A 15,523-nucleotide genomic window follows, 5' to 3' on the forward strand; every position below is an offset into this window, starting at 1 on the left:
GTTCAATTAACAGTCAAGAGCTTGGTGATTAATGAGGATTTTCACCATTTTTCTCAATACTGGGAGACAGAAGGCGGAAACCTCCTGGGGCCTTGAATTCCCTAGTTCTGGCTGTGGCCATTTTGGGGCTTCAGCATTGCCACGACTGGAGCTGTGGGAAAGAGAGGGGGAAGTAGAGATAGCTGGGCTGCTGTAGCCAAAATAAAATACTTTCTGTTGGGAACCAAGGACATTCCCACTAGGTGCCCAGAAGGAGGGGACTGGAGTCATCCAGCAATTGGAAATGACTCTGGAGCCCAGTTTTGTTGGTAGAGTACTTGGGCCACCATAGGTGCCCCCCCAACACAAGTGATGTCATGCTGGCCATGTGCACCCTGGCCAAGCCAGCCCTGGCCTCCCAAAGTCAAACACAACCCTGATGTGGCCCTCAATGAAATCGAGTTTGACACTCCTGTGTGTAGAGGGATCCCTCACATATAACCAGGGTCCAAGCCAGTTAGGGGTTGAAAAAATCAACACCAGCACTTTGTGTTTGTGCCTAGTAGGCCTCTGGAAGAGAGTGCAGTTCTTACTGTGATTGTGGGTGTTCCATCACTGGAGGCTTTTAAGAAGAGACTGGACATCACTTATCTGGAATGGTATATGGCAGTGGTTCCCAAACGTGGCAACTTTAAGACTTTTGGACTTCAACTCCCAGAGTTCTCCAGCCAGAAGAGCTATCTGGAGAATTCTGGGAGTTGAAGTCCACAAGTCTTAAAGTTGCCAAGTTTGGGAACCACTGGTATATGGGATTGGACTAGAAGACCTCCAAGATCCCTTCCAACTCTGTTATTCTGTTACTGGTTATCAGCTGATGACACTTCATTTTGCACCAATCACAATTCTGGTATGCTTCCCAAGGATTGTCCAAGATTATACAGGAGACTATGTTTCCTAAGGACATCTATCTATTGTACCGGGTCAGATAGGGTGGGTATGCTTCTAGTCCCTTACCTTAAATATTGCCATCTGATAGGAGTTAGGAAGTGTGCCTTTTCTGTGTCAGCCCCTGCCCCATGGCACTCTCTGTCCCAAGTTCAGCAGGCCTCCACCTTCCTAGTCTTTCAGAAACACTGAAGATGTGCTTTCCCCGCAAAGTCTGGAATAAGTTTCACTTGGCATTGGTTCTTTGTTGTTTTTAATGTTTCAATCTGTTTAGTTTCATAGTTTCAACATCATTTTAACTTTTGATTCAGAATCACCCAGAGTTGGTTGCAAGATGGTGGACTGTACAATGTTTTAAGTAAGCAAAAAAATAAATAAATAAAGCACACTGCAACTGAAACAGGTTATAGGCAAAATGTGGGTAACAGTTTGTCAAGTGTGAAAAACTCAGAAGGGGTACTAATGTTACTTTACCTCAGCTGCTGCCTCTGAATCCAATGACAGCTGAGAGTGAAAAAAGCACCCCCAAACTGTGAAATTGCTCCTTTGAAAGGAAGGGGGGAGTGAAACTCCCTCAAAAACAGACTTTACTGCAGTCTCTGAGTCCAATTTCTCTTTCTTGTATCTCTGTCTTGTCAGGTTTTAATTTCAGCTTGTTCCCTTTTTCCAACCAATTATCAAGTTTAAACAATGTTTGATATTGTTTCCTTGGAATTAGAAGATAAGGATGGCATCTGCCACAGTGACTCTTCTCAGCAGATATTGAATAGCACAGGGGACAAATTAGAGCCTGTGGAACACTGTAAGTTAGCAACTATAGGTTAGCAGCCACCATCTTCTAGGGCAGGGGTGTCCAAACTTGGGAATTTTAAGACTTGTGGACTTCAACTCTCAGAATTCCCCAGCCAGCTGGGAGTTGACGTTCACAAGTCTTAAAGTTCCCAAGTTTGGACACCCCTGTTCTAGGGAAATCTTGATCAGGCCCATACAGAGTGGTAAGGATAGCTGAGGAGATTATAGGAAGCTCGTATCCCATTATTCAGGATACTGCTCATAAGCACTATGTGCTTAGAGCCCGAAGTATTGTTAGAGACCCCACACACCCACTTCACGTTCTGTTTCTGTTGCTCTCCACTAGAAGGAAGTTTCAAAGTATTTCTAGCAGGGCTACCAGATTCTGTAGCAGCTTTGTTCCCTAGGCCATCTGTCTGGTAAATTCGCAAGATTCGTTTCTCTCTCCATGTACTTGCATACATTCAAACTAGACTGTGTGTTACTCTGTGTCATATAATATATGTTGGTATGTGGGTACATGCATATTATTTATTTATTTGTCATCTTTATGTAGTGTATACTGGAGGTAGTGACCCTTTGAGAGCTATATGCAGTGAAATTTCATTTTAATGTAGGCCAATTAGTGTACATTTAAAGTGACAATAAAACTATTCTAAGTTATAAGTCATAGATTCAAGATCATGTGAAGCGTTAATACCATTTTATTATGCCTTGATAAGACTATATGTGGAATACTGCATCCAGTTTTGGTTGCCACAATAAAGAGAGACTCTAGAAAGAGTGCAGAGAAGAGCAACAAAGAAGATTAGGGACTGGAGGTTAAAACATATGAAGAATGGTTGCAGGAATTGGATATGTCTAGTTTAATGAAAAGAGAAGTAGAGTGACATGATAGCAGTGTTCCAATATTTGAGGGGCTGCCACAAAGAAGATGGGGTCCAAGGACCTGAAGGCAGCATAAGGAACAATGAATGGAAACTAATCAAGGAAAGAACCAACTAGAACTAAGGAGAAATTTCCTGACAGTGAAAGCAATCAATCAGTGGAATGACTTGCCTCCAGAAGTTGTGGGCGCATCGATACTGGAGGTTTTTAAGAAGAGTTTGGACAACCATTTGTCTGATGCGGTGTAGGGTTTCCTGCCTAAGCAGGGGGTTGGAGTAGAAGACCTCCAAGATTCCTTCCAAATCTGTTAATCTATTATATTTGGGTATAGGGAAGGTTCAGAGTATTTCAGGGTAGCAACCCAAGGCCCAAGCCTGTTATTGGCCCAGAACAAAATCATGACTGATAGCAGCAAAAAACACTGAGATCTCCAGAAGAATTAGCAAAGCTGCAAACCCTCCTCCCCACTTTCCCCCATTTCTAGGTACGTCACCCATCAATGCAATCACAGCAGGTTCAGTTCCATATCCTAGGTGATCCCCCAACTGAAACGTATCCTGGTAATTACAGTAATTTTGTCTAGATATATGTGGACCTGCAAGCCACAACCTTCTCAATCACCTTATCAGTAGTGGAAGATTAGAAACCTATAATTACAAAGATCTCCCTGGCCTAGAGATGTTTCTTTTTAAAAAAAGTAAAGCTCATATAATTGCTTCTTTTAAGCAACTAGTAATGCAACTCTTACCCCAGCATGCATTAATCACCTATAATCATGGATCCAGTTAAAAACTGGCTGTTAAAATCATCAGGAAGTTGCAAGGTCAGCCATCTTAATGTTTTTAGAGTAGGATTGCAATTCCACAGCTTCCCCCCAACCAAAGCTATAGTTTTGCATTTAAGAGAGAAATTTCATATTTAAATAAAATCTAAACCAAGAGGTTTAGACAGGAAAAAAGAAAAATACTGCAACTTCACTGCATATTCTGGTATTCCATGAAGAAAATGGACGCATTCAAAAGTTCTTTTTAAAGTTTTAACATCATCCAACATATGATGATATGTAATACTTTTAAAGGCATTCTTTATTCATTCTTGTCTTGTATAATGTGCATTTAAACATATTTAGAAATCAATGAATTTTATTTAAAATCTTACTCTAAACTGTATACTTTTTCTTGGGCATATTAAATTGAAAGATATTCAGGATATAAAATTACTTTTTAGTTATCAAAATGAGTAAAGAATAACACAATTAGAAGAACACCAATTTCCATCACAGGAATCAATGATAACTGGTTCCTCTGTTACTTTATCACAAATGAAAGAAATTTCTAGAGTTGAAATTGAGTAAATTACAACAAGAAATGCAAATAGTGGAAGATATTTTTATCAAATGATAAAAAAAAACAAGACTTAGGAGAAAAGTTGTATTTTCTCAAGGTTGATTTCAATCATACATACATACATACATACATACATACATACATTGCATTCAGCCAGTTTGCACCGGTTTGGGTGAAGTGGTTGTTAAATTAACACACATCTCCGCTGTCAAACTGGATCCTGGGCACTGTGCTACAATGGGGAAATGGGCAACGGAGTGGCTGGCGTGAGGAAAGGAGAAAGCCACTTTACCTCTTTCTTCTCCCTGCTCCTCCTCCTTCCCTCATGCTGGCTGCTCCATTTCCCATTTTTTCATTGCGGCCCAGCACACAGGATCCATTTTGATAGCGGGTGATGGAGGTAATTTAACAACTGGTTCACCCAGGGTCAGGTTGACCATTGCATGAAGTTCGTCCCACATATGCAGTTGGAGCTAGAGAATGGGATGGACCACACCTCCTACAATGGCCAACCTGACCCTGGGTGAACCAGTTGTCACATTATTTGAACCCCACCACTGGATACATACATACATGACAAATTGGCAGCTTAACCAGGATAGCATTTTAAAGAAATTGCAGACTTTCAAACTGGAAATCAGAAGTATTCAGATTAAACAATTTAAAAGTAAGAAGTAAGATGACAGATTACAAGTAGCAGATTTGGTAAAAACATAGATATAAGTGGGTTGAGATCTTTATGAAACTAGATGAAAAAAGTGGAAACTTAATGGACTATAACTTCAGCAAAAAGAGATGAAAATGAAGTTTCAAATTCATTTTCCAAATCAGTGTAACTCCTAATGTTTCTTTATCTACGGCATGTGTCAGTAGTGGGATTCAATTTTTTTTTATTACCGGTTCTGCGGGCATGGCTTGGTGGGAGTGGTGTGGTGTGGCTTAGTGGGCATGGCAGAGGAAGGATATTGTAAACTGTCCATTCCCTTCCCACTCCAGGGGAGGGTTACTTCAAAATCCCCATTTCCTCCCGATTAGCTGGGCCAGTCAGAGGTGGTATTTATTGGTTCTCTAGAACTGGTCAGAACCTGATTGATAGAACCTCTGGTATGAGTTCACTAATACATTCATGAGAAAATTGTATGCCTGTCTGACATTAAATAGAAAGAAAACCAAGCAAAACAAGATTGAATGAATTGAAGAAACCAGAATTCGGCAACAAGCAGAACTCATAACCCAGAGAGATGAATTTTAAATTCAAAAAATAAAATGTTAAAGTGATTCATTAGCAAAGGGATTTGATGGAAGTAAAATAACCTGACACAGCCAGTCAAAAGTAACCAAATAAATCCATCCTGCTATGTTTCAGCTGTAATCCTTTAAAACCTTGTTTTGTAGTTACGGATTTTTTAGAGGCATTGGTCTATAACTGAAGAATAGAATTGGTGGACCAGCACATTTTGAATTCCTGGGTTAAGGAAAGCTGATTTAAAGGTTGTTTTCCTGGCCCACAGTTTAATTTCTTTCAAATGCAAAAGCTAATATATTTGGAGAAAGGGTAAAATGGGCCCAGATATTCTTTTGGACTTTTTCATGGAAGCTTGTGAATCTAGTATTTTTAAGCCTAGTTCTTTCTCCCATTACAGTCTAGCTGTGGAACAGATTGCAAAAAACTGCAATTAGCTATGCACAGGTGGTATTACCTTGTTGAAACCTCTTTCTTTCAGGCGAACACCAAACAGCTGTTGAGTTTTAATCTTGCATATGTAATGTTTGTTTTCATTGTTTACTAGAGAACATAAACTAAACTAAGCAGGCAGTCTGCCGCCCCTATATAACTAGGCATAGTTAGCTGCCCTTCTTAGTAATAGCAATAGCACTTAGACTTATATATCGCTTTAAAGTGCTTTTATAGCCCTCTCTTAGTGGTTTGCAGAGTCAGCATATTGCCCCCCAACAATCTGGGTCCTCATTTTACTGACTTAGGAAGGATGGAAGTCTGAGTCAAACTTGAGCCTGGTGAGATCGGAACTGCCAAATTGCAGGTAGCAGACAGTCAGCAGAAGTAGTTTGCAGTACTGCACTTTAACTACTGCGCCACGGTGGTTCATAAAGTGGTCAGTAGAACAGGTGGTTTGTTCACTGCATTAGAATCATACCTTATTATTGGCTAAAAATGTCATTTCCCAAAGACTCAATAATACATGGATACTTTCAGCAGAATAAACCCTACTTGTAATAATCATCACCAACAAATTAGAAAAGTTATTTCGGTCATTGACGATAAAGTCAGTTTGAATTAGTAGTGGGTTTCAAATCGGTTGTAACCGGCTGGAACGGGCCTGGTGGCATCCTCATGGATTCGTGCATGGTGTGCGCACACACACAGAGCGTGTGCATGTGTCTTAGCACCTCTGCGATGCTCCAGCTGCTCTGCGGAGTGTCATGCAGGTGCTGTACGCACCATGCACCTGCTCGGAAGTACAGAAGCCTTTAAACACTGGTAAGGAGCTCGGGTGGGCGGGTGGGCCCCCTGGAGCATTGTACCGGAATGGTATCTGGTGCTCCAGGCTGGCTCCGGTACACGAGTACCGGGGTGTACCGCCTGCAACCCACCACTGGTTTGAATACATGTATCAAAGGTGAGTACACTACAGTACTTTCCTAGGTAATTGAACCACTATCACAATTATCTAGGATGATTAATGTTTAACTGTAATCTGCCTTCCTCTAATTTAGGACTGTTTCCCCATGTCTTGTATTTCAGAACATTAGAAATGAGAATTGCCTTTTTTTTCTCTTTTACAGCTCTACAAGTACATGAATTCTTGAGGAAATTTTCTCCAAAAATAAATTTATTAGTTTTTCCAAAACTCTCTTCTTAGGGCTTAATTTTCAATCTCTCAATCAACTTCATCGTTGTTTTTTGAGTTTATTCCAATTTGTTTATAGTTTGGTGCCCAGACTAAGATTGGGTAGGGTCTTAGCAGTAATGAACACTGTTGAAATATGACTTCTGTTTAGAAATTATACATATTGTTACAGAATAAAATTGGCCACAGGATGGATTCAGCCTGTAATTTACTAGAATTTCAAGATCCTTTTCATATACAATTCAATACAATAGCAGAGTTGGAAGGGACCTTGGATGTCTTCTAGTCCAACCCCCTGCCCAGGCAGGAAACCCTATACCATTCCAGACAAATGGCTATCCAACATCTTCTTGAAGACTTCCAGTGTTGGGGCATTCACAACTTCTGGAGGCAAGCTGTTCCACTGATTAATTGTTCTAACTGTCAGAAAATTTCTCCTCAGTTCTAAGTTGCTTCTGTCCTTGATTAGTTTCCACCTATTGCTTCTTGTTCTACCCTCAGATGCCTTGGAGAATAATTTGACTCCCTCCTCTTTGTGGCAACCCCTGAGATATTGGAACACTACTATCATGTCTCCCCTCGTCCTTCTTTCCATTAAACTAGACATACCCAGTTCCTGCAACCGTTCTTCATATGTTTTAGATTCCAGTCCCCTAATCATCTTTGTTGCTCTTCTCTGCACTCTTTCTAGAGTCTCCAAATCTTTTCTACATTGTGGTGACCAAAACTGAATGCAGTATTCCAAGTGTGGCCTTACCAAGGCATTATAAAGTGGTATTAACACTTTACTGATCTTGATTCTATCCCTCTGTTTATATAGCCTAGAACTGTGTTGGCTTTTTTGGCAGCTGTTGCACACTCCTGGCTCATATTTAATTGCTTGTCCACTAGGACTCCAAGATCTCACAGTTACTACTTGTTCAATAGTATATAATGTATCTGTGCATTTTGTTTTTCTTGTCTAAATGTAGAACCTTACTCTTTTCACCATTGAAGTTCATTTTATTAGATAGTGCCCAATGTTCAAGTTTGTCAAGATCCTTCTGTATCTTAAGCCTATCTTCTGGAGTGTTGGCTATTCCTGCCAGCTTGGTGTCATCTGCAAATTTGATGAATTCCCCATTTACTCCCTCATCCAAATCATTGATGAAGATGTTGAAGAGTACTAGGCCTAAAACAGAGCTTGGGGTACTCCACTGCATACTTTCCTCCATGTAAATGCAGTTCCATTGAGGACTACACGTTGAGTGCAGTTGGTCAGCCAGTTACGAATCCATCTGGTGGTGATGGTGTCTAACCCACATTATTTTACTTTATCTAGTAGTAGGTTATGATTCACCTTATCAAATGCCTTACTGAAGTCCAAGTAAACTATATTGACGGCATTCCTCTGGTCCACTAATTTTGTCACTTTGTCAAAGAATTCAATAAGATTAGTCTGGTATGATCTGTTTTTGACAAACCCATGTTGGCTTTTGGCTATTACTTTGTTTACTTCTAGGTGTTTGCTAATTCGTTGCTTGATTATTTTTTCCAGAATCTTTCCTGGTATTGAGGTCAGGCTGATCGGTCTGTAGTTTCCTAGATCTATTTTTTCCCCTTTTTTGAAGATGGGAACCACATCAGCTCTTTTCCAGTCCTCTGGCAGTTCCCTGGTGCTCCAGGATCTCTGAAAAGTATAGTTCAGTGGTTCTGAGATCTCAGCTGCCAGTTCCTTCAGAACCCTGTAATCTGTCTAGTCCTGGTGATTTGAACTTGTCTAAAGTAGACAATCAATTTTAAGAGGACAAAACTTATATAGATGTTTGTTTCAGGCTTTCCTTCAATCTCAACAGAAATGCTGGGACAAACATTTTACTTATTCATGTAGAGGTGAATAAAATAAAAAGGAGAGTAGAAGGCATTTGGAAGGAATTATCTTTTAAGAAAACACATATACAAATAATCCTCAAGTTACGACTATAATATAATATAATAGCTTGCCTGTTATAGCCATAAGTGGTAACGGATATAAAACCAACTCAATTTTAAGACTTTTTTGCAGCAGTTTTTAAATGAGTGTGGTGGTCATTAAGCAAATCCATTGTTTACCAAGATGTGGTTTTGCCAAAACCTAAAAAGTGCCCTTTTGAACAAAACCATCATAAAATGTGGTCATGTGACTGTGGGACACTGCTGTCAGAGCTAGCAGCAGATTCAGACAGTGAGGAGGTTGGGGAGGAACATGGGCCAGCCCTGGAGCCTGGGGAAGGCTATGATGAGGACTCTGTGTCAGAGGCAGAGAGGGGGCCAGAGCCCTATGCCAGCTATCAGCTGCCTTCAGAGTCAGACATCAGTAAAGCAGACAAACAGCTGGAGCTGTTCCCAGTGTGTGCATATGCAGAGTTGCCAGACGAAGGGAACAACTAAAGAACAGGAGTCAAATTGGGAGTAAGGCCAGACAACGAATGTCCCCTCCCAGAGGAAATAAAAGAGGAGCAAAAGGGGAGTGGAGTTTGCAGGAGACAATTAGTTTCTAAATTGATTTGTAACTCTCCAAGACTCCTTGCCAATTTTTGCAGATATCGACTTGGCAGCTGTCCAAGCCAGATAAGGTCTGTGACTATAAATCCTCCTTTGAAAGATTTTGTTGGCTGTAAATCAGCAGAATTCACAGTAAATTAATAAAAGGGGTTTTTGTCGGGACAAGGAGTTTGTTTCATGCTCTTGGAAAGCCTTGGTCAGAACAAGTAGGGATATTGTTTACTGCTTGATTGTAGGTCTAGTACTAATCTTGGTGTTATCTGAGTGTTGATTGCTGGTGAGGATGTATTGTGATCTTTCTGAGGTTCAGATTTTTAGAAATTGTCTGACTCAGCACATATTATGGCACTGAATGAATGCACTCAGTAACTGGATTACTGAAATGAAACCGTATCTCTGGCATTGCCCCTAGTTTGGTTGAGCTTATTTCAAAGCCATTGGAGAAAGTTTAATGCAAGATTCTCCTAGGTAAGATTGCTTTGATTGCAGACCTGTTATGGCTGTAACTTGAGATGAATGCTCAGGAGACATAAACCACTTGCACTTACATTTTTAAACAGTGGCAGGAATGTTTGCCAAAGATCCAACTATTAATTATTTACATACACCAACTTTATTCTTCAAAAATATGTTGTAAATATTATGTGGAATATAGCACCTATATATATATTATCTGCTGGCGAGGAGGAAGTTAAAGCAAATAGTATAAAGGAAAAAGCAGTGTTGGTGGGAAAACTTTTTTAAAAGGCTTTTGAGAGGAATTAATAACACAAGTCTAACTATTTGTGCCTAGAGAAGGTTATTTTTTAATATTAATAAATCATGGGGTATTTCTGTGTTGAGGTTTCTTCTTCATGGTTAAACATTGTCTCACAAGGAATGATTTAACTTTTCTGTAATTAGAATAAAATATAACTCTTTATTGGCCAAGTGTGATTGGACACACAAGGAATTTGTTTTTGGTGCATATGTTCTCAGTGTACATTAAAAGACAAGATATATTTGTCAAGACTCATAAGGCACAGCACTTAATGATAGTCATAGAGTACAAATAAGCAATCAGGAACAATCAATATCAATATAAATCATAAGGATACAAGCAACAAAGTTACAGTTCTGCTGTCATAAGTGGGAGGAGATGGGTGATAGGAACAATGAGAAGAGTAATAGTAATAGTAATGCAGCCTTGGTGAATAGTTTGACAGTGGGGAGGGAATTATTTGTTTAGCAGAGTGATGGTATTCAGGGAAAAATATCCTTGTGTCTTGTTCTGGTGTGCAGAGCCCTATAGCATCGTTTTGAGGTTAGAAGTTGAAACAATTTATGTCCAGGATGTGAGGGATCTGGAGATATTTTCTCAGCCCTCTTTTTGACTTGTGCAGTGGAAGGCAGATTAGTAGCAATTGTTTTTTCTGCAATTCTAATTATCCTTTGAAGTCTGTGTCTGTCTTTTTTGGTTGCAGAGCCAAACCAGACAGTTACAGAGGTGCAGATAACAGACTCAATAATTCCTCTGTAGAACTGAATCAGCAGCTCTTTGGGAAGTTTGAGCTTTCTGAGGGTGCAGAAAGAACATTCTTTGTTGTTCCTTTGTGATGACGTTTTTTTTATGTTAGTGTCCATTTTAAGTCTTGAAATATTATAGAACCTAGAAACATGAAGGACTCTACTGTTGACACTGTGTTGTCTAGTATTGTAAGTGGTGGTAGTATAGGAGGGTTTCTTCTAAAATCTATCACCATTTGTACAGTTTTGAGTGTATTTAGTTCAACATTCTTTTGGTTGCACTTCAAGGCTACTTGTTCAATCTCCCATCTGTATGCAGATTCATCCTGGTCTTGAATGAGAACAATCACTGTTGTATCTTCTGCAAACTTCAGTACTTTAACAGAAGGATCTTTTGAGATGCAGTCATTGGTATATAGAGAGAAGAGAAGTGGAGAGAGGACACAGCCTTGCTGGGATCTTGTGCTAATTGTACAGGTATCAGATGTGATTTTGCCTAGCTTATAACCATAAACCTCATGGGGGGGGGGGAGTACACAAAGATTTCAGAATAGGCAATGAATCACACAATCACTGAGCATGTTTCAACATAAATATCCCATTGAAAAATAGATTTTGCTCTGTTTTCTTATGTTTCCAGATTGCAGTTGGGTGCACTTATATGAAGCACACAATGGTGGTAGAGCTGATGATGCACTTAAAGGCTTGAAAGTAAATATCTTCATAAAAAAACAAGGGCCATGTTTTGTTCCCACAGTGTTTAAACAAATGTGTCCCCTATCAGAACAAATTTATTCTCTACAAGTTTGCTTAAACCTCTTTAAAGCTAACCCAGACTGTGGCCATTTCCATTTCTTGTGCTAGTGATTTTCATAGTTTAACAACAGCCTTTATACAGAATTGTTTTATTTTATCTGTACTGAAGGATTGTCAACAATTACGGTTTTGAAAAAATAGAACATAAATAATAGGGTTGGAAAGGACCTTGGAGATCTTTTTTTTAAGAAGTTTGTTATTTTTCCCATTCAAGTTCTTTCACAAGTATACATTTTTATAGCTGCCATTTAACATTTGTCTATTCATCTCTATATTTATTTTTACACACATATATAATTCAGTTTGTGTTTCTTGCCATCCCGTGCCTCCATCTTACTTTGCAACAATCTTGCTCCTTCTATCTTCTCAACCTCTCTTCTCTGCCTTCTTCTTTCCTCCTCTCCTTCCTCCTTTCTTCTTCCCCTCTCTTTCCCCTCTCCTCCTTTCTTCTCCTCCTTCTTACCCTCTGTCCTACTCTAGATTCCCCACCCTTGCTTTCTCTACTTTACCCTTTCTTCCACCCTCCTCATCCACCCTCCTTTCCATTCCAATCTCTTCTTGTGTGGTCAACCTTCAGTGATGAATCATCTGTCTACAACTTCTGGAGGTAAGCTGTTCAACTGATTAATTGTTCTCATTATCAGGAAGTTTCTCTTTAGTTGTAGGTTAGGTCTCTCTATAATGTCTTTCCCCCATTACCTCTTGTCCTGCCCTCAGATGCTTTGGAGAATAGTTGGAATCCTGTTCTCTGTGAGAGCTCCTCAAGTATTGGAAGACTACTATCATTTCACCTTTAGTTTTTCTCTTTGGTGGCTAGACATAGCTAGTTCCCTCAAATGTTCATTGTATGGCTTCATTTCTAGACTCTTTATCATCTTTATTGTTATTTTCTGCACTCTTTCTGGAGCCTTAACATCTTTTTTGTATCATGGTATTTCCCCAGTAAACATAAAACTCCCTGTGTGGCTGATTGGGTCAGCCCTCCAAGGACGGAATAGAGGAGTTTAGATACCAACTTATTCCCTACTACATTCTGTTTCCTATTATGTTCTCGGAGTTCATTTCTAGGCAGGCATCCAGACAAGACAATTCACTTTTAGAAGCCCTCTCACCTTTGTTTGAATGCTCTAGCTAACTAGGCAAAGTTAGCATAATGTTAGAGAGACCCAGGTTAGTTCTGAATTATAACATACCCCAACAGCCTTCCACACTGACTAATCATCACCCAGTTAAATATGGTCTACGGATAAGGCCCCAGAGTAGGCCACATGAACATAAAAAGTGCAACTTATTAGGTAGTTCTTTCTTTTCCTAATTAAACACATCTTAATTAATAAGGCAATTAGCATACACTAAAATATTAAAATTTGCATATGAGTTTCAAAGGTAGGAAGTACATTACATTTTTATTTATTCATATATGCATTCCAGCAGACTCTTTGAAGTCCTTTTTTTATTTTGTGAGAGGTGGTGTTAGCTACCTGCAGTTCTTATAAAAACTGTATTATGCAGTTAATTCTTCTTTTAGACTTATTTTCCACTTGATTAATCTAAAGCTTGCAGCCTTTAAGGTTATCTAGGGAAAAAGCTTATATTATAGATTAGACATGGGAATAGGGACCCATTTGGGCTGCCTCTGGCACTGAACCGCTGGTTTCACCCATTCTAAGTATCATTTTAATAACCATGAAATGAAAGCTGGGAGCCTGTACAGAATCAATTTTTTCTGAATAGTGCTGAGGACACTTCCAACACATGCATAAGCAGAGGGTCAGGTTTATTTTTAAATGGAGCATGTTGTACGCTTTCTGCTATCTCTGTTTCATGGCTGTTATTTGCTGAAGTTGTTTCTTTTCTTTCCTTTTTTTTGGGGGGGAGAGATAAAGAAAGGTAGATGCCTTGAAGTCAGATCAGATTCCTGATAACTACATGGGCATATCTGTGTTGTTTTTCTTAGCAAGATGCAAGCCCAGGAAAGATCGACTGTACAGTGAATTGCACTGTGAAACTGGAGGAAAATAATAATAATAATAATAAAAAGAAATCTCAAAGGAAAACAACAGCAACCTCTTCCATATTGCTGCCAAAGAACCTACCTGCGTGGATTCACGTCACCTGGCTCACCTGCTCTTATTTGAGGGCTTTCCAAGATGGGAAGGCTGGAGGCTACTCCAGGAAGCGGAACAGACATCTTGGCAGAAGGCAATGGCCCTCTTTGGCAAGAAAACTACCTTGTGTTCTGGGCTGCCAATCACAGCACACACTCAAACATGGGCAGGTTCAGATACAAACTCAAGTATTTATTGCACCGGTAAATCCTTAACTGATGGGAGATAAATACTTAGCCAGCTGTAGCCTTTCTGCTTAGAGACTGAAAAAGCAACAAGCGTTAACTTTTCAGATAATAATACCAAGAGACAGATGGCCACTTCAGAAATGATCTGAGAGTGGTCAGATTCTGGTCCACAGTTCAACTAGGTAATCCAAGGAATCCAAAGCAGCCTACAGCCAGGGCCCGAGGCCACAAAAAGCCAATCAGATCACAGGTTCTTTTCTATGGCCCTGATTATCCAGTTGACTAATGGGCTGTGTCACACTTCTTTCTTTCAAGTAGAGGGCATGACCTGGGTAGGTTCCTAAACCAGTTAGTACTCACTTCACTCGCATGCGCCCTCCGTGCGTTGCTTGCACATGCACATTTGACTAAAAATTGCTCTGTACACGGACAGAACCATACTGGCAATGGCAGAAGGCACTGGAGAACCAGTTTGGGGGCGTGTTGGGCCTGAGTTGTTGCCAGTTCTGCGACCCAGGCCTGAATTCCACTACCAGTTCAGCCGAACCAGGATGAACAGGCAGCAACCCACCTCTAGGCATGACTTCCTTTGCTCATCTCTCCTTAATCTGTGACCTGAAATTGGATTCAGGAACCTATCCAGCTCAGACGCCAAGTCAGATGAGAAAGCTTCCATGTGGGTCTCTTTGGGCACGCAATCTGGTGCAGGGTGACACTCACACCAGTCAAATCCTTCAGCTCCTTGGTCCAAAAACTCAAATGGATCCCTAATAACCAGGAATATCTGTGAAATGAGTGATTTCTTAGTAATCTTTTAAATTACTAGGGCAGGGATTCAAACTCAAGGCCAGGGCCAGTCCACGGGTGCTTAGATCCAGCCCATGGGGCTGCCTGAAAATAGTGAAGAACTGGCTTTGGTCCCTGTGTCAGCAAAAACGGGGCTTGTGTGGCCCTCCTGGGCTCTGTTTTTGGCCACAACAGCTACCTCCAGCTCTCTGCCAGTGAAAACGGAGCTTGGGAGCTGGCTCCATTTTCACTGGCAGAAGGCTAGCAAAACAAAGTAAAAACAAAAGAAAAGAAATGTTTCCCCTTTTGCATTTGAGTACCCAAGGAGGGACAGGAAAGGAGAAAGGTAAAAAGGAAAGACAAAGAAAAAGAAGGGAAGATGGGAAGAGAACAAAGAAGGAAAAGGAAGGAAAGAGGGGGGTGGTGATAACTTCCTACAAGGGGAAGGAAAAAGACGAAAAGGGAAAAATGAAAGAAGGAAGGAAATTATAATTAGAGGTAGGGATGGTCTGAAGGAAGTCCAGCCTTAGAACTTGGCCACCACAGGTGCCCCTGACATGAGTGAGCTAACCATGCCCCCTAGCCATGCCCCCACCCCTGAGGTCAAATCGAACCCTGATGCCACCCACAATGAAATCAAGAATGACACCCCTTTACTAGGGTGACCATCACTCTACATAACAACCTGTCACCCCCCCCCCAAAAAGAGGGTGAGAAACAATTTTCTTTTTAACTATGGACTTGAAAACAACAGAATAGATTCTTATGCAATCCAT

This window comes from Thamnophis sirtalis, unplaced genomic scaffold (assembly GCF_051295495.1).
Source record: "Thamnophis sirtalis isolate CommonGarterSnake01/CBP01778 unplaced genomic scaffold, rThaSir2_p1.2 scaffold_3, whole genome shotgun sequence".
NCBI classification, from domain to species: Eukaryota; Metazoa; Chordata; class Lepidosauria; order Squamata; family Natricidae; genus Thamnophis; species Thamnophis sirtalis.